At 40.8% G+C, this 23,722-nt stretch overlaps 1 protein-coding gene and 1 pseudogene across 1 annotated transcript in view; one reads left to right on the plus strand and one right to left on the minus strand.

The window, feature by feature from the left end:
• PLAC1 (placenta enriched 1) overlaps positions 1-23,722 on the minus strand; it is a 148,266-nt gene that overhangs the window by 20,715 nt on the left and 103,829 nt on the right. Inside the window, exon 2 of the mRNA XM_055376027.1 lies at positions 15,514-15,585. The gene's annotated coding sequence lies outside the window, so the exon portion shown is untranslated. The remainder of the gene's footprint in view (positions 1-15,513; positions 15,586-23,722) is intronic.
• LOC109024679 (small ribosomal subunit protein eS7-like) overlaps positions 1-23,722 on the plus strand; it is a 76,754-nt pseudogene that overhangs the window by 9,829 nt on the left and 43,203 nt on the right.

Raw genomic sequence — 23,722 nt, forward strand, 5'->3', positions numbered from 1 at the left:
TCCAAGGTCATCTTGCTGCCTTCTCCCTCTCCTCCTCTTCCTTCTCCTCACTAACATTTCTTTTTTCTTTTTCTTTTCTTTTTCTTTTTTTTTTTTTTTTTTTTTGAGATGGAGCCTCACTCTGTCGCCCAGGCTGGAGTGCAATGGCATGATCTTGGCTCACTGCAGCCTCTGCTTCCCAGGTTCAGGTGATTCTCCTGCCTCAGCCTCCCGAGTAGCTGGGACTACAGGTGTGCACTACCACGCCCAGCTAATTTGTGTGTGTGTGTGTGTGTGTGTGTGTGTGTGTGTGTGTTTTGGTAGAGATGGGGTTTCACCATGTTAGCCAGGCTGGCCTCGAACTCCTGACCTCAAGTGACCTGCCCGCCTTAAGCCTCCCAAAGTGCTGGGATTACAGGCATGAGACACCGCGCCCAGCCCTCATTAACGTTTATGGAGTACTAACAACATGCCAGGCACTGCACTTAGGGCTTTGTGAGCCTTGCTTCATGTAGGCTTCACAGTGTTCTGAGGTAGGGACTGTTATTATTCCCATGTGAGAGAGGAGGAAACTGAGGCCTAGAGACTTTGGATGACTTGCTCATGCAGGTCACATCCTAGTAAGTGACCAGGAGTCAAGGCCAAGCTGAGCTCACTCCACAGCTGGTTCTCTCCCCACAGAAGTCAGACATTTCCTTAAGCCTCCCTTTATGGGCTGGGTGCGGTGGCTGGGGCCTATAATGCCAGCACTTTGTGAAGCCGAGGAAGAAGGATGGATCACTAGAGGCCAGGAGTTTGAGACCAGCTTGGGCAACAAAATGAGAACCCTGTCTTTACAAAAAATAAATAAATAAATAAATTTAAAAAATAGCCAGTCATGGTTGTTGGCACCTATAATCCCAGCTACTTGGGAGGTTGAGCTGGGAGGATCGCTTGAGCCTGGGATTTCGAGGCTGCAGTGAGCTATGATTGTGCCACTGCACTCCAGCCTGGGTGACAGAGCGAGACCCTGTTTCAAAAAAAAAAGCCTCCACTTGTGGATCCTGTTAAGATGCAGACTGCTCTAGGGAGGCGTAGCCCTTTAAATCCCTCAGTTCTCCAGAACAATTTCATGAAGAGAGGGCCCAGGTACATCACAGAAAATGGTAAGCAGGGGAGATGGCACCAGTAAGATGCTTCCCAATTTTCCTTTTTCTCTCACTTCATTCAAGTGCTATTCATGGTGGCCTCTGCCGTGGCTCGCAGGCATCTTAAGGTTGTTCATAAGACCCACTAGCTTTCAATGAGGCAGGCAGTGCGGGAAGGGGACAGGGATTAAAATCGATGTTGTTCTGTTGCCTCCCTTCATAACCTCCAAACTGTAAGAAAAAGGGCACGTTTCATGCAGAATAAAACAACTGTCAAGATATTTCTTATTTATATGAGCTGGTACAGTTTTACCCCCACTTAAAAAATGTGATTGACCCTAGAAAAGCCCAATTTATAAGGTTCTGGTACTTGTTGTATTCTTTCTCAGAGCATTTTGAAGAAGGTTTATATACAAAGAGGATGCATATAGGAAAGTGATATAAAAACACCCTTGAATAGATTTTAACTATGATTTGATTAGCTTACCCCCTCTTTAGGGGGAAAACTAGAGATTTTCTAGCTGTTTTGCTGAAAAATACTCTCATCTTCAAACTCAGTAATATCTGAATCTTGCACCCTTTTTTTCTAGAACCCTTTATTTTATTTATTTATTTATTTATTTATTTATTTATTTATTTATTTATTGTGAGACGGAGTCTTGCTCTGTTGCCCAGGCTGGAGTGCAGTGGCACGATCTTGGCTCACTGCAACCTCTGCCTCCCGTAGAACCCTCTTTTCTGTTCTGTGTGTGCTGGAGTTAGACCCTCCTTGTGTGGGGAACCCATAGGAACCTGTGGTTGTTTGGTGATTGCAAAATGCTGGTGAATAAATGACCGCATCTACAGCTGGGGAGCAGGCCCAGGATGGATGTGGGGTGAGGGTGCTGGGAAGAAAATGATCTCACCAGAGCACCATTGGCCAGGAGAGAGAGGAGCCTGGAGAATACTGAAGGATGGAGAAAACACAAGCTGGAGGAAGTGAGAAGGAGACATTTGAGAGAAGGGATGAATTCAATCAAGAGTAGCAGAGAGCAGAAGAGCAGCTGGGGAAAAATTTGACTGATTTAGGGGCCCAGGGAGAAAAATGAGTTCAAGCAATACAGGGCATCCGATCAAGGGAGGGGTTGAGCAACAGCTCCGGTGTCAGGTGGCTATGAGGAGAGCACTGGATACTGAACATGGAACTCAGCCAGAAAGGACCCTGTTTCCCTGATGGGACTGGGTGGAGGAGATGCGGGCAACCTACGTGGCCTGGCACTAAATCATGGTATGTTGAGAAGAAAAGGCAAGCTTATGTGTGAGAGGCTAAGCAGGTTGGACTTGTCCCTGAAGTGTTCCGACTTTGAGCATGTTCCTCCCACCCCTCCAGTTTCTCCCACTGGTGGAATTTCTATTTCCTAACTGGCTGGCAGGGAGGGCTCCAATGTGAGTGACAGGGAATTGGAAACCTGGAGAAGCCTGAGGAAGAATATTGGGGTCCTAAAGTCAAAGTCTAAAGTGCAGCCTCCTCTCAAATCCTTTGTGCTTGCCTAATTCGCTTGTTCCCTTGGGGAAAATAAGTATGGGGGATGGAAATCGTAATTTTTAGCTTGAGTAGCAAATGGTTCCATCAACCCCTGGGCTCTACTGGATGATTTCAAGGGATATTTTGTGGGTGGAAAGAAACCCCTCCAATGATGGATACATGAGTACTGATGTCTGCATTTTCATGTGCAGAAGATTCAGGGCTTGGGATTCTGTACCTCAAAGAACATACAATGGGGCCAGGAGCAGTGGCTCATGCCTGTAATCCCAGCACTTTGGGAGTGGATCACTTGAGGTCACGAGTTCGAGACCAGCCTGGCCAACATGGTGAAACCCCATCTTTACTAAAAATACAAAAATTAGCCGGGCGTGGTGGGGCATGCCTCTACTCCCAGATACTTGGGAGGCTGAGGCAGGAGAATTGCTTGAACCGGGGAGGCAGAGGTTTCAGTGAGCCGAGATATCACACCACTGCACTCCAGCCTGGGTGACAGAGCAAGACTCTGTCTCAAAAAAAAAAAAAAAAAAAAAAAAGTACAGTGGACCCCCAGACTCAAAAGGTAGGAAACCATTGCTTTCCTATCATTAGTCCATGTAGTCAAACAGTACTTTTTATTCCAGGGCATCCCTGTAGCTATTCAGTCTTATCCAATGTGGGATAGGGATGTTTTTCCTCTTTTGTAAGAGAGAAAATAAATACAAATGGGGCGGGCGCGGTGGCTCACGCCTGTAATCCCAGCACTTTGGGAGGCCAAGGTGGGCGGATCACAAGGTCAGGAGATCGAGACCATCCTGGCTAACATGGTGAAACCCCATCTGTACTAAAAAATACAAAAAATTAGCCGGGCGTGGTGGTACGTGCCTGTAGTCCCAGCTACTTGGGAGGCTGAGGCAGGAGAATTGCTTCAACCTGGGAGGCAGAAGTTGCAATGAGCCAAGATCACGCCACTGCACTCCAGCCTGGGCAACAGAGTGAGACTCCATCTCAAAAATAAATAAATAAATAAATAATAAATAAACAAATTAAAAATGAAAGTTTATTTTTCCTTAACATGATTTTGAGTAACTGTGTTTAAGTCAATCAGGGTCTTATTACCTGGCTTCATTCATCCAACATATACGTATTGAGCACCTTCTTTGGACCAGTATTGTGTTAGGTGCTGGGAATATCAAAAAGGGAACTAACACAGGGTTTCTACATTAATGGAGTTTACAGTCCCAAATGGGAGACACGAAGTAAATAGATAAACTCACACATCATTACTTAGTATTAGATAGTTGATCTCAAAAATGTGTAATTACATTTGCGATAAATGATACAAGGGTTATATGCAAGTGTTATAATAAAGAATGCATAACAGAGGGATCTAACCTATTCTTGGGATCTGGCAAGGCCTCCCTGAAGAAGAGACTTTTTTGTTTTTTTGAGACAGAGTCCCACTCTGTCGCCCAGGCTGGAGTGTGATCTTGGCTCACAGCAACCTCTGCCTCCCAGGTTGAAGCGATTTTCCCACCAGCCTCCCGGGTAGCTGGGACTACAGGCGCAAGCCAGGACGCCCAGCTAATTTTTTGTATTTTTAGTAGAGACCGGGTTTCACCATGTTGGCCAGGCTGGTCTCGAACTCCTGACCTCAAGTGATCCACACACCCCCCCACCCCACCCCACCCCACCCCTTAGCTTTTCACAGTGCTGGGATTACAGGTATGAGCCACCACACCTGGCCAGAAGAGACATTTTAACATCAGTTGTCAGATATAGAGTTGGGGCTGCAGATGGGGAAGACAGCACATGTCGAGAGAATGGCCAAGACCAGCACTACAGAGCTGGAGCCCAGGTCAGCACAATCCTCTTCATGCAACTCTGTGTTATCTTCCCTTCTTCCCTGCTATTTTCCCTATGCCACTACCAACCATCACCCTTTCCCCTCATTTGAGCACAGCTCAGGTAGGTCTCTATCTTTCATCTTTGAAAATGAATCAATACAGGCAAAAATCTCATTGCATGAAAATCTGTCATCTTGGAAATGTGTGTGTGTGTGTGTGTGTACACATACACATGTGTGAATACATGTGTCTTGCAGGTATGGGATAATAATATTTAAGAAACATTGCCTCAGAGATTGCCACTTCTCATACACTGCTACAAAATTGAAATCACCTGGGTGCTTCTTTTGCCAATTTGTCTTTTGAATCCCAATGAATCGAAGCTAGCATGTTTGCAATGGCAGAGGAGTGAGGAGTGGAGATCTTTGTGCAAACAATTTTGGCACTCAAGGTAATACCCTTAAGGTCCGTCCAAGTTATTGTCCATTCTTTTTTATTGTAGCACGGTTTGTTTAACTATTCACTTATTGAAGGACATTTTGGTTGTTTCTAGTTTTTTGCTGTTAACAAATAACGCTGTTATAAACATTCATGTATGAGAATTTGTGTGGACATAAGTTTTCATTTCTCTGGGATAAATGCCCAGGAGTGTGATTGCTGGGTCCTATGGTAATTGCATGTTTAGTTTTATATGAAACTGCCAAAGAGTTTTCCAGAGTGGCTGTAGCATTTCACATTCCCACTAGCAATGTCTGAGAGATCCAGTTTCTCTACATTCTCACCAACATTTGGTATTGTCACTGTTTTTTTATTTCAGCTGTTCTAATAGGTATGTAGTGACATCTCATTGAAGTATTAATTTGCATTTCCCTAATGATTAATGATGGTGAACATCTTGTCATGTCTTTACAATCCATGTTTCCTCTTTGGTTAAATGTATCTTTATGTCCTTTGCCCATTTTCTAATTGGATTTTGTTTTACTGTTGAGTTTTTTAAAGTTCTTAACGTATTCTAGATACGTGTCAGTTGTCAGATGTGTGGTTTGCAAATATTTTCTCCCCTTATGTTATATAACTTGTCTTTTCATCTTCTTTCACAGAGCAAATGTTTTATATTTTGGTCAGGTCCAATTTATTGATTTTTCCTTTCATGGATTGTGCTTTTGATCAAGTCTAAGACCTTTTTGCCTAAGCTCTAGATCCCAAACATTTTCTACTGTTTAGTTAAACATTTTAAAATAGTTTTTATGTTTAACTCCATCATCCATTTTCAGATACTTTTTGTATAAAGTATGAGTCTTAGATTGAGCTTTGTGATGGTTAATTTTATGTGTCAACTTGGCTAGGCCACAGTACCCAGATATTTGGTGAAACACCTCTGAATGTTGCTGTGAGGGTATTTTGTTTTTTAGAGGAGATTAACATGTAAATCAGTAGACTTTGAGTAAAGTAGATTACCTTCCATAATGGGGGTGGGCCTTATCCAATCAGTTGAAGGTCTTAAGGAAAAGACTGACCTCCCCTGAGGAAGAGGGAATTCTGTCAGCTGACTGCCTTTGAACTCAAGTTGCAACATTAACTCTTCCCTGAGTCTCCAGCCTGCTGGCCTGCCCTGCAAATTTTGGACTTGCCAGCATCCACAATTCCATGAGCCAATTCCTTAATCAATCAATCAATCAATCAATCTCTCTCTCTCTGTCTCTTTTTTTTTTTTTTTTTTTTTTGAGACAGAGTCTCGCTCTGTCGCCCAGGCTGGAGTGCAGTGACGCGATCTCGGCTCACTGCAAGCTCCGCCTCCCAGGTTCATGCCATTCTCCTGTCTCAGCCTCCAGAGTAGCTGGGACTACAGGTGCCCGCCACCACGCCCGGCTAATTTTTTGTATTTTTTAGTAGAGACGGGGGTTTCACTGTGTTAGCCAGGATGGTCTCGATCTCCTGACCTTGTGATCCGCCCGCCTCAGCCTCCCAAAATGCAGGGATTACAGGCGTGAGCCACCGCGCCCAGCGCTGTGTCTCTTTTTCTCTCTCTAAACAGGCACCCCAACACACACACATCCTATTGGTTCTGTTTCTCTGGAGAACCGTGACTACTACAAGGTTCTTTTTTCTCTACCATGGATGTGCAATTTCTCCATCATCATTTGTTTAAAAGGCTATCTTTCCTCCATTGAATTGTGTGTGTATCTTTTAAAAAGTCAGTTGGCCATATTTATATGGGACTGTTTCTGGGTTCTGTTCTGTTCTGTTGATTTATGTGTCTGTCCTTCTACCAACACCACACAGTCTTGATTACTGTAGATATATGATAGGGTCAACTGATTCCTCCCACTTTATTCTTCTTTTTCAAACTTGCTTTAGCTATTTGTGTTCCTTTGACTTTTCTGTATAAATTTGACATAAAATTATACAAAAATCTTGTTGCTGTTTTGATGGGAATTATGTCAAACATGTATATCAATTTGGAAATAATTGACCCCTTTATGCTTAATCTTTAAAATGGATTTAAAGCATTTAAAGTACATGGTATGCTTCTCCATTGAGTTAGATATTTGATTTCTTTCCTCAGCATTTTGTAGTTTTCAACATACAAGTCTTATTCATGTTTTGTTAGATATACACCTAAGTCTTTTTTGAGCAATTATAAATGGTGTTGTATTTTTAACTTTGGTGTTTATGTATTCATTATTAATATATAGAAATACAATTGATTTGTGTATGCTTATCTTTTGTTTATGCATGTATCTCCTGACCTTGCTGAACTCATTTATTTGTTTTAGGAGTTTTAAAAAAAATAGTTTTCTTGGTATTCTCTATACAGACCATCATGTCATCTGAAAATAAGAAAATGTTCTTTCTTCCTTTCTAATCTGTATGCCTTTTATTTCCTTTTCTGGACTTTCTGTACTAGCTAGAATGTCCAGCACTATGATGAATAAGAGTAGTGAAAGTGCACATCCTTGCCTTTTTCCTGATCTAAGGGTGAAAACAATCAGTTTTTCACCATTAAGTAAAATGTTAGTTGTAGGGTTTTTTTTGCAGATGCTGTTTATCAAGTTGAGGAAATTCCTCTCTATTCCCTGTTTGCTGAGAGATTTTATCATGAATGGATGCTGAATTTTGTCATTTTTTTGGCATCAAATGATATAATCATGTGATTTTTCTTCTTTAGCTGTTAATATGGTGGTTCACACTGATTGATTTTTAAATATTGAACCAGACTTGCATACACGGAATGAGCCTCTCTTGGTCATGGTGTATAATTCCTTCATATTGCTGAAGTCTGTTTGCTAATATTTTGTTATTAATTTTTGCATTTACATTCATGAGTGATATTGGTCTGCAGTTTTCTTTTACTGTTTTTGTCTGATTTTAGTATCAGGGTAATATTAGCTTAATAAAATGAATTGGGAAATATTTCCTCTACTTCTATTTTCTGGAAGACATTATGTACAATTGGCATTACTTTTTCTTTAAATGTTTATTCTCCAGTGAAACCATCTGAGCCTAGAGATCTCTGTTTGGGGAGTTTTTAAATTATGAATTTAATTTCCTTAATAGTTATGGAGCTACTACCTGTATTTATATTGGGTGAATTGTGGTAGTTTGTGTTTTTCAAAGAATTGGTTCATTGTTATATTTGTGTGTATAAAGTTGTTAACCTTTTGATGTCTGCAGGGTTTGTAGTAGTATCCCCTGTTCTGTTTCTGATGCTGGTAATTTGTTTCTTCTCTCTCTCTCTTTTTGATCAGTCTTGCTAGAGGTCTGTCAATTTCATTAAATTTTTTATTTTTTACAAAGGAACAGGTTTTTGTTTCATTAATTTTCTCTATTGTTTTCCTTTTTTTCAATTTCAACTCTTATCTTTATTATTTCCTTCCTTCTGCTTGCCTTGTGTTTATTTGTTCTTTTTCTAGGTTCTTGAGGTAGAAGCTTAGATTACTGACTTGAGACCTTTCCTCTTTTCTAATGTATAATTTAGTGATACAAATTTCCCTTTCAACGTGGCTTTTACTGTGTCCCACAAATTTTGAAATATTATAGTTTTATTTTCAATTCAGTTCAATGTATTTTAAACATTTCTCCTGAGACTTCCTCTTTGACCCATAGATTATTTAGAAGAATGTTGTTTATTTTCCAAGTGTTTGGATGTTTTCCTGTTATCTGTCTGTTATTAATTTCTAATTTGATTCCATTATCGTCAGAGAACACACTATGTACAATTGCAATTCTTCTAAATTTGTTGTGGTTTCTTTTATGGCTCAGAATATGGTCTATCTTGTTCTATGTTCTACAGAATGTGTATTCTGCTTGTGTTGGATGGAGTATTCTATACATGTTGATTAGATCCTGTTATTGATGGTATTGTTGAGTTCTATATCTTTGCTAATTTTCTGTCTAGTTGTTCTATCAATTGTTAAGAGAGGAGTGTTGAAATTTCCAACTATTGTGGCTTTGTGGATTTTCTTCTTTCAGTTCTATCAGTTTTTGCTTCACATATTTTGCTTCACAAACAGCTCTGTTGTTTGGTGCATGAACATTTAGGATGGCTACATCTTTTTGGTGGGTTGAGCCATTTATATATATAATATATATATAATGTATATATATATATAAAATTTATATATATATATATAATGTCCCTCTCTGTCTCTGATAATTTCTTTCTCTGAAGTCTATCTGATATTAATATAGACACTCATGCTTTGTTTTGACTAATGCTTGCATGATAAATATGTTTCCTTCCTTTTACTTTCAGTCGTCTTATATCATTATATTTAAGGTGAGTTTCTTGTAGAGTACATACTGTCGGGTCATTTTTTCTTATCGACTCTGCCAGTCTCTGTCTTCTAGTTGGTGTATTTAGACCTTATATACATTAAATGTAATTGTTGATATGTTAGGATCTAAGTCTGCCATTTTATTTTTAATTTTGTTTTCTTTTTCCTGCCTTCCTATGAGTATTTGAATATTTTTGGGAATATTGTAACATTTTGATTTATCTGTAGTGGTTTTGAGTGTATATCTTTGTATAGATTCTGAGTGGCTCTAGGTATTACATTGTATATACATAACTTATCACAGTCTGCTGGTAATGTTATTTTGCCAGTATGAGTGAAGTATAAAAACCTTACTTCTGTTAATGTCTCTTTATCTCCCTAGTTTATGATATAATCAACTTAAATATTTCCTCTACATGCAATTAGAACTATATCAGACAGTATTATTATTTTTGCTTCAACCATCAGACAAAATTTTGAAGACTCAAAGAGGAAGGAAAGTCTATTGTGTTCATCATATTTTTGCTTATTGTATTATTTCTTGCTTCTTGATGTTCCAAGATTTATTTTATCATTTCTGTTCTGTTTAGATAACTTCCTTTAGCTATTATTTTAGAGTAGCTCTGATGGAGACAGGTTCTCTTAATTTTCCTTCATCTGAGAATGTCTTGATTCCCACTTCATTCCTGAAGGATATTTTTGTGGGATATAGGATTTAGTTCTTTTCTTTCAGCATTTGAAAAATGTGCCAATTCCTTCTGGTCACATGGTTTCTGATGAGAAATCAACTGCCATTTAAATAATTGTTTATCAGTTTCTCTGTCAAATTATTGTTTTTCTTTTCTTTTTTGAGACAGAGCCTCACTCTGTGACTCAGGTTGAAGTTCAGTGTGGCATGATCATGGCTCACTGCAGCCTCTACCTCCCTGGGCTCAGTGATCCTCCTACTTGAGCCTCTCGAGTAGCTGGGACTACAGGTGTGCACCACCACACCTGGCTAATTTTTGTACTTTTTGCAGAGATGGGGTTTCACCATGTTGTCCAGGCTGGTCTCAAACTCCTGGGCTCAAGCAATCCACCCGCCTTGGCCTCCAAAACTGCTGGGATTATAGGCACAAGCCACTCCGCTTGGCCAAATCATTGTTTTTCCTCTGTCTGCTTTCAAGATTGTTTTCTTTGTCTTTAGTTTTCAGAAGTTTGACTGTGATATGTCTTAGTGTGGATTTCTTTGGGTTTAGCATGTTTGAGATTCTCTAAGCTTTTTGAATCTGTATGTCTTTTGCCAAATTCGGAAAATTTTCAGCCATTATTCCTTGAAATACTTTTCAGTCCTAGTCTCCTCCTCTCATCCCAGGACTCCAATGACATGAATGTTATATCTTTTGTAATAATTCTACAGGTCCCTGAGACTGTTATTTTTTTCCAGTCTATTTGCTCTCTGCATAATTTCTGTTGTTATATACTCAAGTTCACTGATTTTTTTCCTTTGTCCCCTCCATTCTGTTGTTCACCCTATTCACTGAGATTTTCATTTTGGTTATCGTGTTTTTCAGTTCTAAAGTCTACATTTGGTTCTTTATGTATTCTTATTTGCTTACTGAGACTTTCTGTTCTTTTTATTTGCTCCAAGCATGTTTGTAATTGCTCATTGAAGCATTTTTATGATAGCTGTTTCAAAATCTTTGTCGGATAATTCTATCTCATCATCTTAGTGTTGGCATGAATTGACTGTCTTTTTCACTCAGTTTGAAATCTTCCTGGTTCTTGGTATGATGAATGATTTTCAATTGAATACTGTTCATTTTGGATATTATGTCATGAGACTCTGGATCTTATTTAAACCTTATGTTTTAGTGGTTTTTTTCTGACATTGCTCTAGTAGAAAAAACTGGAAGGGTTGCCTTGTTACTGCCAAATTGGGGTAGAAGTTCAGGCTCGCCACTCAGCCTTTGCTTGGACAGTTGGAGGTGAGGGTTACAGTTTTTCCTGTGGTGTTTGGCTACAGTAGAGCAGTAATGGTCTAAAAGTTTTCTGTCTTTCTAGGATGCCCCTTTTCTGGTCCTTTGGCTAGAGAGAGTAGGCTTTTGTTGGGACTTTAGAAAACTCTGTTCCCACTGGTGTTTCTGAATTGCTAGCTTCTCTAGCAGCCAGTCTGGGATATTTGAGGCAAAAAGAAAGCTCAGGGAACTCACGAACTCATGTTACTCTTTGAGTCTCAAGGTCCTTAGTCAGTCTATCTTCTCTCCACCTTTCTTGGTTGTCTTATGTTTGTTGTATATATAATAACTAGGGTTTATAGTTGTACTTAGTGAAAGGAATAGGGAAAAGTACATCTACTCCATCTTTCTAAAAGCAGAAGTTGACTTTTAGGATCCCACGTCTCTGATTAGTTATTAAATCTCATTACTTATCTCTGAAGGTATGGTGTTAAAAACTCACATTTTAATACGCTGTCTTTGTTGAATGAGTGGATCATACTCGTGTAGCTTGTGAGATGTTGAAGCAGAACTATAGACTAAAGTGTCCCCTGAGCTGAGCTCGTCAGCTGCTGAACTGGTGACAGATTCCTTGAGTCTGTACTGCTCTTTAACTAACAGATCTTCAGTATGTGCCCAGAACTGCACTGGGTGTTTAAGAAACTATGAAGAAAGATGTGGCCTCGACTCTCAGGGTATTTGATGTCTATTTGGGAAAACAAGAAAAGTGAATTCTCCATTTCAGGGTGTAGAATATAGTAGACACTCAATACATGCTTGTTGCATGAGTGAATGCTGCTGGGCACATGCTAATTGCCCCTGAATGACAAGTGCTAAACTAAACTGTGTGATGCAGATTAAAAGTGCTGTATAAAGCCAGAAGAGAGGCAGCAGTATGGCTGAAGTTGTCGAGAAGGGTTGTTTTTTTAAGGAGGTAGAGGTTGAGTTGCCTTGACCATATGTTAGGACCTGGAGGTAGTTTTTGAAGGAAGAAATTGACAGGACTTGTTAACAGACTGTTTGTTGGGGATGAAATTCAGTAAAAAGCAAAACAGACTTTGGTTCAGATCCTGGGTGACAGGGAGATGAGGGAAACACCATGAGTTTGACTTTGTACCTGATTAGCTTGAGCTGTTAGCAAAACATCCAAGCACAAGTACACAGTAAGTATTTGGAATATTTGGAGCTGAAGGAAAGATTATACTAGAAAAACCCATCTTTTCACTTGAGAGTTTCCAGAAGATATGGGAACTATCACAACTTAGCAGCCAACAAATGATGTGAGCTAAGATAGTTAATAACCCCTCTCTGGGCTTTAGTTTCCTCATGTATAAAATGAGGTGCGATGGTAGGTGGTTTTTTATGAGATAACATTTGGATTAGCATAGTATCTGGTATTTGGAAGGAGCCCTATACTTGCTGGAATATTTTCCTTCCAGGTCTAAAGGTCTAGGATTGTGTGATTTCTTTGAAATATGAACTGTCCTTAATACATCTGCTGATATGGTTTGGCTGTGTCACCACCCAAATCTCATCTTGAATTGTAGTTCTCATAATCTCCAAGTGTCGTGGGAGGGACCTGGTGGGAGGTAATTGAATCATGGGGGTGCCTACACTCATGCTGTTCTCGTGATAGTGAGTGAGTTCTTACAGGATCTGATGGTTTTATAAGAGGCTTTTCTCTCTTTTACTCAGCACTTCTCTCTCCTGCCACCACATGAAGAAAGACATGTTTGCTTCCCCTTCTTCCATGAGTGTAAGTTTCCTGAGGCCTCCCCAGCCATGTGGAACTGTGAGTCAATTAAACCTTTTTCCTTTATAAATTACCCAGGCTTGGGTATTTCTTCAGAGCAGCATGAGAACAGACTAATATATCTGCCTTCTATGATTGGGTTTTTCCCCCAGCAGAGCCCAACAGTTTATATCACGTGAAGCTAAGAATCTAGGGGAGGGAGAGTTGTACATGTTGTGTCTCAATCTTTTCAGACTTCATAAGTTTTTCTATCTTTTGAGCATTTGCATTTTTCATGCTTGAATCAGAAAAGCCTCCATTTTGGCTGACTCTAGCCCTTCACTCTGGGGAGTAGAATGGGCAGGTAGCCATTAGTACACAGGAAGGGAGGGATTTGTGGTATCTTAAAGCCATTGGATTTTATTTATTTCCAGTTTGTTCAACATTTGTTCCACAGATCTGGAAAGTTTAAAAAGGGGTGGGGATGGAGAGAGAAGGATGAAAAATTAACTAGGCCTAGAGAAAAGGATAAACATATTTTCCTTTCAATGTCAAACTAAGGCTCAGAGCATTATTATTATTATTATTTTTGAAATAATAATAGGCTGGAGTGCAGTGGCATGATCACAGCTCACTGCAGCCTTGAACTCCTGGGCTCAAGCGATCCTCCTGCCTCAGCCTCCTGAGTAGCTCGGACTACAGGCATATACCACCATGTCTGACTTATTTTTCACATTTTTTTCTTTGTTGAAATGGGGTCTTCCTATGTTGCCCAGGCTGGTCTGGAACTTCTGGCCTCAAGCAATCCTCCCACCTCAGCCTCCAGAGTAGCTGGGACTACATGTGCATGTCACCAGACCTGGCTAATTTTTTTAATTTTTTTGTATAATGAGGTTTTGCCATGTTGCCCAGGCTGGTCTTGAACACCTAGGCTTAAGTGAGCCACCCACCTTGGCCTCCCAAAGTGGTAGGATTACAGGCATGAGCCACTGTACCCCACCCCTCAGAGCATTTAAATCTGAAATGACTTCTGGGCTTTATTTAATTTTTCTAAAAACTGACCACTGCCGTAACCATCCACATGTCATCTGAAGAGTTGACACTGAGTTCAAGAGTTTGAGGCTACAGTGAGCTATGATCAGCCCACCGCACTCTAGCATGGGCGACAGAGTGAGACCCGATCTCATTTTTTTTTTTTTTAAGGATGAAGATTTGACACTAGTTGGAGAAATGGTTCTACATCTCATTACTAGGATTTTATGAAAGTCAGCCCTCTAGCATAAGTAGTAGTTACTTCTTTCAAATTAAAAAAATTTGGATTTTAAAGTAAGATAAGCTCATTACAAAAATAAGAAAATGAAAATGACTCATAATCCCACAACATAGGGATAATTATAGTTTTGTGGTTTGTTGTTTAGGGACATGGTCACCCAGGCTGGAGCACGGTGGTGCAATCACAGCTCACTGCAGCCTCAAACTTCAAGGGATCCTCACATCTCAGCCTGCTGAGTAGGTAGGACCACAGGCATGTGCCACCATGGCTGGCTAATCATTGTTAATATTTCTATTATTTCTTTCCAGTCATTTTTTTTCTGCACACACACACACACACACACACACACTTGGGATTTCACTGTATGTTTGTGTATCCTCCTTTCCCCCACTTAAGTTAGACCATGAGCATTTACTCATGTCATTAAATATTCTTCTAAACATGATTTTAAATAATTACATTGCATTTCATAGTATAAATGTTACTGCATAGGATTTCATAGTATGGACAACTTAAGTTTTTTCCACTTTTTCTCTATTTTAAATATTGCCACAATGAATTTCCATGTATTTGTATTTTTTTGTGCATCTCTATTTCCTTTTAGGATAAATCCTTAGAAGGAGAATTACTGGGTGAAAGGATAAGAACATCGTTAAGGCTTTCGAGCATTTTGCCAAGTTGCCCTGTGGCAGAGTTGTACCAATTTGCATTCCTATTAGTGTTTGAGAATGCCTGACTCACTGCATTAACACAGAATATTTTACCATCACATATACATGACACTCTTTTGGATCATTTCAATTCAAATGGCATTTAGTGAGCACCTACTATATGTAGTGTACTGTGCTAGGCATTAGACTCTCTCCTGTTATACAGCATAAGTGCTAGATGCATAACACATGTACAAAGATGGTTAAAAATGCAAACGAAATATAACAACACATAAATCTCTATGGCCAGGGATGACATCATTCAGCCTTTAAATGGCTACTCATTGAGTGAAGACACTATGCTAGCTAATTTAAAAATTAATTTAGATCTTGTAAGCACTTAAAAAACCAGAATGCATTAATATGAATCTTGCAAACAATAGAGGTTCCATTGTGATCACTTACACTCTATTTCCTGGTATAAATTAGAGTAGGAATGGAGAGGAATATTACAAATCCACATCTTTAAAAAAATCAACAATCACAACTCATTTGGGTAAAAGGACAATTTCTGCTTTTGTCAGTTCCCTTTAGAAAGTTAACCTGTTGGTTATCAGAGAAGGGGGACACTGAACACACAGAAAACTAACCTCCTTCTGGCAGCTGGGGATAATTCGTCAGTTTCCTTTGAAATGTGGCTTTGTGCTCACTGATGAAGGCAGCTGGAACAGAAAAAGCATGACAGACAAAAGCTGAAATCCACATGAAGAAAGGTCTTTTTCCCAAAAACTACTGCCTGAGTTAGCAACGGTCAGAACAGAAAGTACATGCGTATCTTCCCAGCAACAAGCATATCTGGTACTAGAGAAGGCCCCCTAGGTGACAGGAGGCATTTAGAATGGCTGTAGCCTTGAATAGGGCTGCTGGACAGCATTTGAACAAACCTTCCCACCCCCATGAAAAATCACACCCTCAAATTAAATCCGTCTAAAACTGTGACTAAAGAAATGAAAGTATTATGTTTTTCAATCAGTCCAAAGCATTTACTATTCTGAAAAAGAAGACCTACTTACTATATAGTGGATGATGGTGCAAGAAGTAGAGGTTTCAGTATATGATTTTCAGTTAAAAAGTAACCAATAGAATAACTAAAAATAATGCTATCAAACTGGAAACAACTGAAATGGTCTGCAACTGGTGAATGGATAAGCTGTGGTACATCCATGCAGTGGAGTACTATTCAGCAATACAAAAGAATGAACAACACATACATGAATCTCAAAATAGTTATACTGAGTGAAAGAAGTCAGTATCAAAGGGTTATATAGTATATGATTCAATTTCTGGGCATTCTGGAAAAGACAAAATTGTAGCAACAAAACAGATCAGTGTAGGGGGTAAAGGGAGGAGCCAATTACAAAGGGCAGCATGAGGGGATTTGGGGGGTAATGGAACTGTTCTATATCATGATTGTGGTGGCAGTTACATGACTTTATTTATTTGCCTAAACTCATAGAGCTGTACACCAAAAAAGTAAATTTTTAAAATAGCATGCTATTTTAAAAAGTGAATTTTTAAAAATCTCATAAAATACTGCTATCAACCGTGGGGAGACAGAAGAAAGACAGGCAGTTGGGAGTAATGTTAAATGAGCTAAATCTTCCATTTTTATAACAGGAGTTAATAGATAATGTCCAAAATGGATAAATCAAGAATGGGAACAGAGTAATATTTAGAGATTCAGAAGTAACTATCAGATGAATTGCCAACAGAATCTGTTAAAAAATGGTTGCCTCTGAGGAGTGGGACTGGGGATGGGGAGGAGTGGGGCAGAGAACTGTTGTTTTTTATTATCAGCTCTCTGTATTTTATATATATATATATTTTTTTTTTTTTTCTTTTTTGAGACAGAGTCTTGCTCTGTCACCCAGGCTGGAGTGCAGTGGCATGATCTCCACTCACTGCAAGCTCCACCTCCCAGGTTCACGCCATTCTCCTGCCTCAGCCTCCCGAGTAGCTGGGACTACAGGTGCCCGCCACCACGCCTGGGTAATTTTTTTTGTATTTTTAGTAGAGATGGGGTTTCACCGTGTTAGCCAGGATGGTCTCGATCCCCTGACCTCGTGATCCACCTGCCTCAGCCTCCCAAAGTGCTGGGATTACAGGTGTGAGCAACTGCACCCAGCTGCCTATTTGATATTTTTAAACCATGCTCATGTATTACTTGATTTAAAAATAAATGTAGTGGAAAATGCACTGGACTGGGAATCCAGAAACCTGATCTCTAACCCTAATTCTGCACTAATTGATCAAATCCCTTCCCCTTTCTGGACCTTGGTTTCTACATCTGTATGATAAAGGGGTTGGACTATACGATGTTTAAGGTCCCTTTCATACCTGAAGAAAATTATAAAATTAGATTACTTACATATCCACAATTCTTTGTTAAATGCCAAGCTATGAAACATGCATTTTTATTTTTAAAGCTGTAAGAGACTAACTCATCAAATTCAACTGTCTCTTTTCAACTGCTGAACAAACCAAGACACAGATTCACTAAAAGATTCACTTGGAATGACAGTTAATTGGCAACAGGGCTAGGACTAGAGCTCAGGGCTCCTCATGGCTCTTTCTGTTGCACCACACAGCTTCTCCTAGGCCTAATGGAATCAGTCCTGGGCACCAGGGCTGACAAAAATTCCCTTGGACAACACCAGGGGTGTAATTCACATGCTGAAATGGTTTCATTGGCCTGGGAGATGAGTCAGAATTTTGGAAGTGGTCCCTGACATAAGCATGTATGATGCAATACCATAGGCATTCCAAAGTTGATCAAGGCTATGTTAAAATTCCAATTTTAGGATTCCGTTCCCTAATAATTGTCCAATAAGCTGCCCTTGGCAGCTACTGCTAGCCTACTGACTTCCCCTTTTGTGTGACAGGAATCCCACTACTCAGAAATATCACCATTCACATTCTGATGTAAAACAATGGGCTCATCCGTTTTTTCTCATCAGCCTTTCATCTCTAGGGCCTCTCAGCTTGTGGCATGATTCACTGAAATACATCAAACATGACAGAAGATGTGAGCATTTGGAAACTTACATCAGCCATCATCAAATTAAAAAGGTATCTTGATATGATTTAGCAATCATCCTTGGAAGAGAGTTGAAACAGACCCCTGACTTTGACCACACCATCTTCCTAGGGAAGACCTTCCATGTTGACCAGTAAGCAAGCTAAAAGTATGTGTTTTGCCAACCATTTCCTCCCCCTTTGCTGGGGCCTGCAGGCTCACTTGCCCCTCATCGCACAAGGTCTGGGGTTTACAGAATAAGGACACCATTATGCAGGGCTATCATTCTTCCTTAGAGGAAACAACACTGCCCTTTGTAAGCTCCCAGCTAACTTCAAAGGGTGTGGCTATCTTTCTGTGCTCCAAGGGAAGCCTCCTCGGGAAACATTGCTCACAGTGCCTTTCCAGTTCTAGAATCTTCTTGAGCTGATAGTCAGTTAGAGCAGGCATTTTCAGGCAGCACCCCCACCCCTGCACCCCCCATTGGTGCTTTGTCTACTTTAGAGGCCAGATTGTATTTTTTAAAACCTACTTGGAAAGCATTTGTTTGCCAACTTTTGTGCTCCCCTCCTATCAGTGCTCCTTCTCCAGCCTGGCTTTCTGCCCAGTTCTGAATCTTGCCTTACCTACTGCCTGGCGTTTACTTCACAACAGCTGGCCCAGGGATCTCAAGTACTTAGTCTCAGCTGCCAGCTTAGGGAAGGAGAGGCCCCTGTAGTTGAGCCTGTGACAAAGACAGCATTTGTTTCCACACCGGTATTTTCAATGTCAACAGCAGTGACAGGCTCCAAAGGGGATCATACCCAGTCACTGCCCACTTGATGAGAACTCCACAAGCTCAGGGATGTCCATTCATCCAGCTTCAGCTCTCCCGGCAATGCTATGAGATGACTAGAGACCACTAATAAGATTCCCATTTTTATTTGCCCATGGGGAAAGGAGACAAATGGCTGGAGACTGGGGGACTCGTCCAAAGGAATTAATGATCATTTTGTTCACAAGAAGAATCAGGATAGCTGAGTCTGACAAATGTTGGTTTCTGTGATTTATCCATTTGTGTAGCTAAAAAGTGCTATCAGCTGGCTTGCTCATCATTGAGTGACCTGAAGTGATGGATGATGGAGAGGAGGTTGCTGTGAGGGTAGAGGTGGCTCAGTACCCTGCAGGAGCAATGCAAAGAGAGACTGTGCCCAAGACCATCTCCCTGGGGGGGATGGGTGGCATTCCTGCCTTCCTTCCACCAACAAATGTTGACTGTGCCATGCACTGGGATGACAGAGATGACTCAGATGTGCCCTTGTCCTCAATGTGTTCATGGTTGGATGAGGAGAACACCAGTCTCACTAGTGACTGAAGGCTAGGACAATGACTCCAGCCTCAAACTTGAGGAAGGAAGTTCATGTTTCTTCCTGGGTTGGCCAATAGAAAGTGGTATTTGTGGCCGGGCATGGTGGCTCACGCTTGTAATCCCAGCACTTTGGGAAGCCGAGGTGGGTGGATCACGAGGTCAAGAGATCAAGACCATCCTGGCCAACATGGTGAAACCCTGTCTCTACTAGAGATACAAAAAAATTAGCTGGGCGTGGTGGCATGCACCTGTAGTCCCAGCTACTCAGGAGGCTGAGGCAGGAGAATTGCTTGAACCTGGGAGGCGGAGGCTGCAGTGAGCCAAAATCGCACCACTGCACTCTAGCCCGAGTGACAGAGTGAGACTCCATCTCAAAAAAAAAAAGTTGTATTTGTGTAGTTTTTCTAACTGTAGTGATGTGCGTGTGCTGAATTACTCACTTGGATTCTCCTCCTTGAGAGTAGGGTTCATTTTGTCACTAATCTGGCTAGATTGCTTATCATAATGCTTAAAAATATAGCTTTAAACATACAAGTGGCCAATAAACATGTGAAAAAAACACTCAACATCACTAATCAGAGAAACACAAATTAAAACCACAATGAGATACCATCTTACACCAGTCAGAATGGCTATAACTAAAAAGAAAAATAGATGTTGGTGAGGATGTGGAGAAAAGGGAATGCTTACGTACTGTTGGTTAGAATGTAAATTAGCACAACTTAAGGAAAACAGTAGGGATAGTTCTGAAAGAACAAAAAATAGAAATATCATTTGATCCATTCTCAGAGAACTAAAATTAGAAATATCATTCGATCCAGGAGTCCCACTACTGGGTATCTACCCACAGGGAAATAAATCATTATATGACAAAGATACTTGTACTCATGTTTATCACTGCACTATTCACAATAGCAAAGATAATGGAACCAACCTAAGTGTCCATCAGTGGTGGATTGGATAAAGAAAATATGGTAGCTATACATCATGGAACACTACCCACCATAAAAAAGAATGAAATCATGTCTTTTGCAGAAAATTGCCTATTGTGTACAATGTTCACTATTCGAGTGATGAGTACATCAAAAGCCCAAACTCCACCATGGTACAATATATGCATGTAGGAAGTCTGCATTTGTACCCTCTACATCTGTACAAAATATTTTAAAATATAGCTTCAAGATGTAATTAAAGTCACATATCAGCTGATTTTGAGTTAATAAAAAAGACAGATGATCACTTTTGGCCAGAACCACCATCTTCTAGTATTTTGCCAAAATAATGAACACAAAGGGAAAGAGAAGAGGCACCCAATATGTGTTCTCTAGGCCTTTTAGAGAACGTGGGTTCATTCCTTTGGACACATACCTATGAATCTACAAGAAAGGTGATATCGTAGACATCAAGGGAATGGGCACTGTTCAGAAAGGAATACCCCACAAATGTTTTCATGGCAAAACTGGAAGAGCCTACATTGTTACCCAGTGTGCTGTTGGCATTATTTTAAAAACACAAGGGTAAGATTCTTGCCAAGAGAATTAATGTGCATATTGAGCATATTAAGCACTTTATTAAGAGCCAAAAAATAGCATCCTGAATTGCATGAAGGAAACTGTTCAGAGAAAAAGGAAGCCAAAGAGAAAGGTACCTGGGTTCAACTGAAGCACCAGCCTGCTCCACCCAGAGAAGCACACTGTGCAAGAACCAGTGGGAAGGAGCCGGAGCTGCTGGAACCTACTCTGCATGAATTCATGGCATAATAGGTATATATGTAAAAAAAAGGCCTCTGGACTGTAACAAAACAAAACAAAAAACATTATCTTGGGTGGGGCTGATGTAATCAAGTGAAAGCTATTAGCCCTCCCTGAAGAGAGACAGCATTTCCTGCTGGACATGAAGAAGCAAACAAGGTTGTGGAGAGAGGGGCAGCCTCCGGGAAGTGAGAGCCTCGGCACTACAGCAGCAAGGAACTCAATTCTGTCAACAACCTGAACAACCTTGGATGCGGACCCCAAGCTCCAGATCTCCAGATGAGAATGCATCCTAGACAACACCTGGACTGCAGGCTCATGACACACTGAGCAGAAGACCCAGCTAAGCTGTGCCTGGACTGAACCATGAAAATGGAGACAACAAATGTGTATTCCTTCAAGCTGCAAAAGAAAAATACAAATATATATCTCCATATGATTATGTTTTGGTTGTTGAGTTTTTCTTTACAACAATAAAAGTAGCGCTATTTTCTTGTTCCTCAGTAAGTTAAACACAGAATTACCATATGACCCAGCAAGTCTATTCCTAGATACATATCCAATAGAATTGGAAATAGGTGTTCAAACAAAAACTTGTATCCCAAATGTTTAGCAGCACTATTGATAATAGCCAAGAGGTTGAAACAATCCAAATGTTCATCAGCTAATGAATGGACAAGCAAAATGTAGTCTATCAGTACAATGGAATATTATTCAGCCACAAAAAGGAATGAAGTGCTGACACATGCTACAATTTGGATAAACCTTGAGAACATTATGCTAAGTGAAAGCAGCCAGACACAAAAAGACTGCTATATGATCCCAGTTACATGAAATATCCAGAATGTTCACATCCACAGATACAGAAAATAGATCAGTGGTTATGCAGGGCAAGGGGGAGGGAACAACAGGGAGTGAGTACTTAAAGGGGCATAGGATTTCCTTTGGGATGATGAAAATGTTCTGGAAATAGATAGTGGTGGTGGTTGGACAACACTGTAAATGTGCTTTATTCCATCAAATTGTATCACTCTTCTTTATCTTTTTTTCTTTTTTTTTGAGATGGAGTCTTGCTCTGTCGCCAGGCTGGAGTGCAGTGGCGCCATCTCTGCTCACTGCAATCTCCGCCTCCCAGGTTCAAGTGATTCCCCTGCCTCAGCCTCCCGAGTAGCTGGGACTACAGGCACCCGCCACCACGTCCGGCTAATTTTTTATATTTTAGTAGAGACGGGGTTTCACCATGTTGGTCAGGATGGTCTGTACCTCCTGACCTCATGATTCGCCCACCTTGGCCTCTTAAAATGCTGGGATTACAAGAGTGAGCCACCGTGCCCGGCCTCTTTTTCTTTTTTTAGAGACAGTGGTCTCACTCTCCCACCCAGGCTGGAGTGCAGTGGTGCAATCATAGCTCACTGTAGCCTTGACCTCCTGGGCTCAAATGATCCTCCTTCCTCGGCCTCTCAAAGTGTTAGGATTATAGGCATGAGCCACCACACCTGGCCTGTGGTGCCATTCTTTCTGCTAGTAATGTCATTGTCATCTCCCACCATGCCCTGGAAAGCGCATGCACATATACAGGGAAGCCATCTCATCCTCCCTCTTCAGGTCATGGTCCCCTCTTATATCTGTTCATAGCTCCTTCACTTCTTCATTAGCACCACATAACAACTGGAAATAACATCACTATTTATAAGATTATCTGTTCAATGTCTGCCTTTTCCATTAGATTGTAAGCTACATGAAGGCAGGGATCATGTCTGCCTTGGTCACTGCTTAGAAGAGTGCCTGGCACATAGCAGGTACTCGGTAATTGTTTGTGGGTTTTTCTTAAAGAATGAATAAAATATATTTTCTAACGTAATTCTGAGAGCCATCTGAGAAGCATAAACCATTCTTCTCTAACACTTTCAAAATGTAGGCAATCAGTTGAAGTAAATGACCAGTGTCTTAGTCTGCTCAGGCCACCATAGCAAAAATATATACAACAGACATTGATTTCTCCCAGTTTTGGGAGCTGGAAAGTCCAAGATCAAGGTGTTGTCCAATTCAGTTCCTGGTGAAGGCCCTCTTCCTGCCTCACGTGGCCTTTCCTTGGTGCATCTGGGTGAAGAGAAAGTGAGGGAGTTCCAAGCTCTGGTCTTTTCCTCTTCTATAAGGGCACAAATCCCAACATGGGGAACCCACCTTCATGACCTCATCTAAATCTAAGTACCTCCCTGAAGCCCCACCTCCAAATGTCATCACATTGCGGGTTAGAGTTTCAGTATGTGAATTTTGAGGAGACACAGTTCAGTTCATAGTATAAGCATAGCAGCATTAAATAGACATTGTGCATCAGTGGAAGAAATTTTTTTTTTTTTTGAGACAGTCTCGCTCTGTCACCCAGGCTGGAGTGCAATGGCGTAATCTCAGCTCACTGCAACCTCTGCCTCCCAGGTTCAAGCGATCCTCATGCCTCAGCCTCCTGAGTAGCTGGGATTACAGGCGTGCGCCACCACACCCGGATAATTTTTATATTTTTAGTAGAGACGGGGTTTCACCATGTTGGCTAAGCTGGTCTTGAACTCCTGACCTCGTGATCCACCTGCCTTGGCCTCCCAAAGTGCTGGGATTACAGGCGTGAGCCACCGCACCTGGCTGGAAGGGATCTTATTTGTGGGCAAGATGTTAGTGTTGATGCTTTC

The sequence above is a fragment of the Gorilla gorilla genome, chromosome X, assembly GCF_029281585.2.
Source record: "Gorilla gorilla gorilla isolate KB3781 chromosome X, NHGRI_mGorGor1-v2.1_pri, whole genome shotgun sequence".
Classification (NCBI taxonomy): Eukaryota; Metazoa; Chordata; class Mammalia; order Primates; family Hominidae; genus Gorilla; species Gorilla gorilla.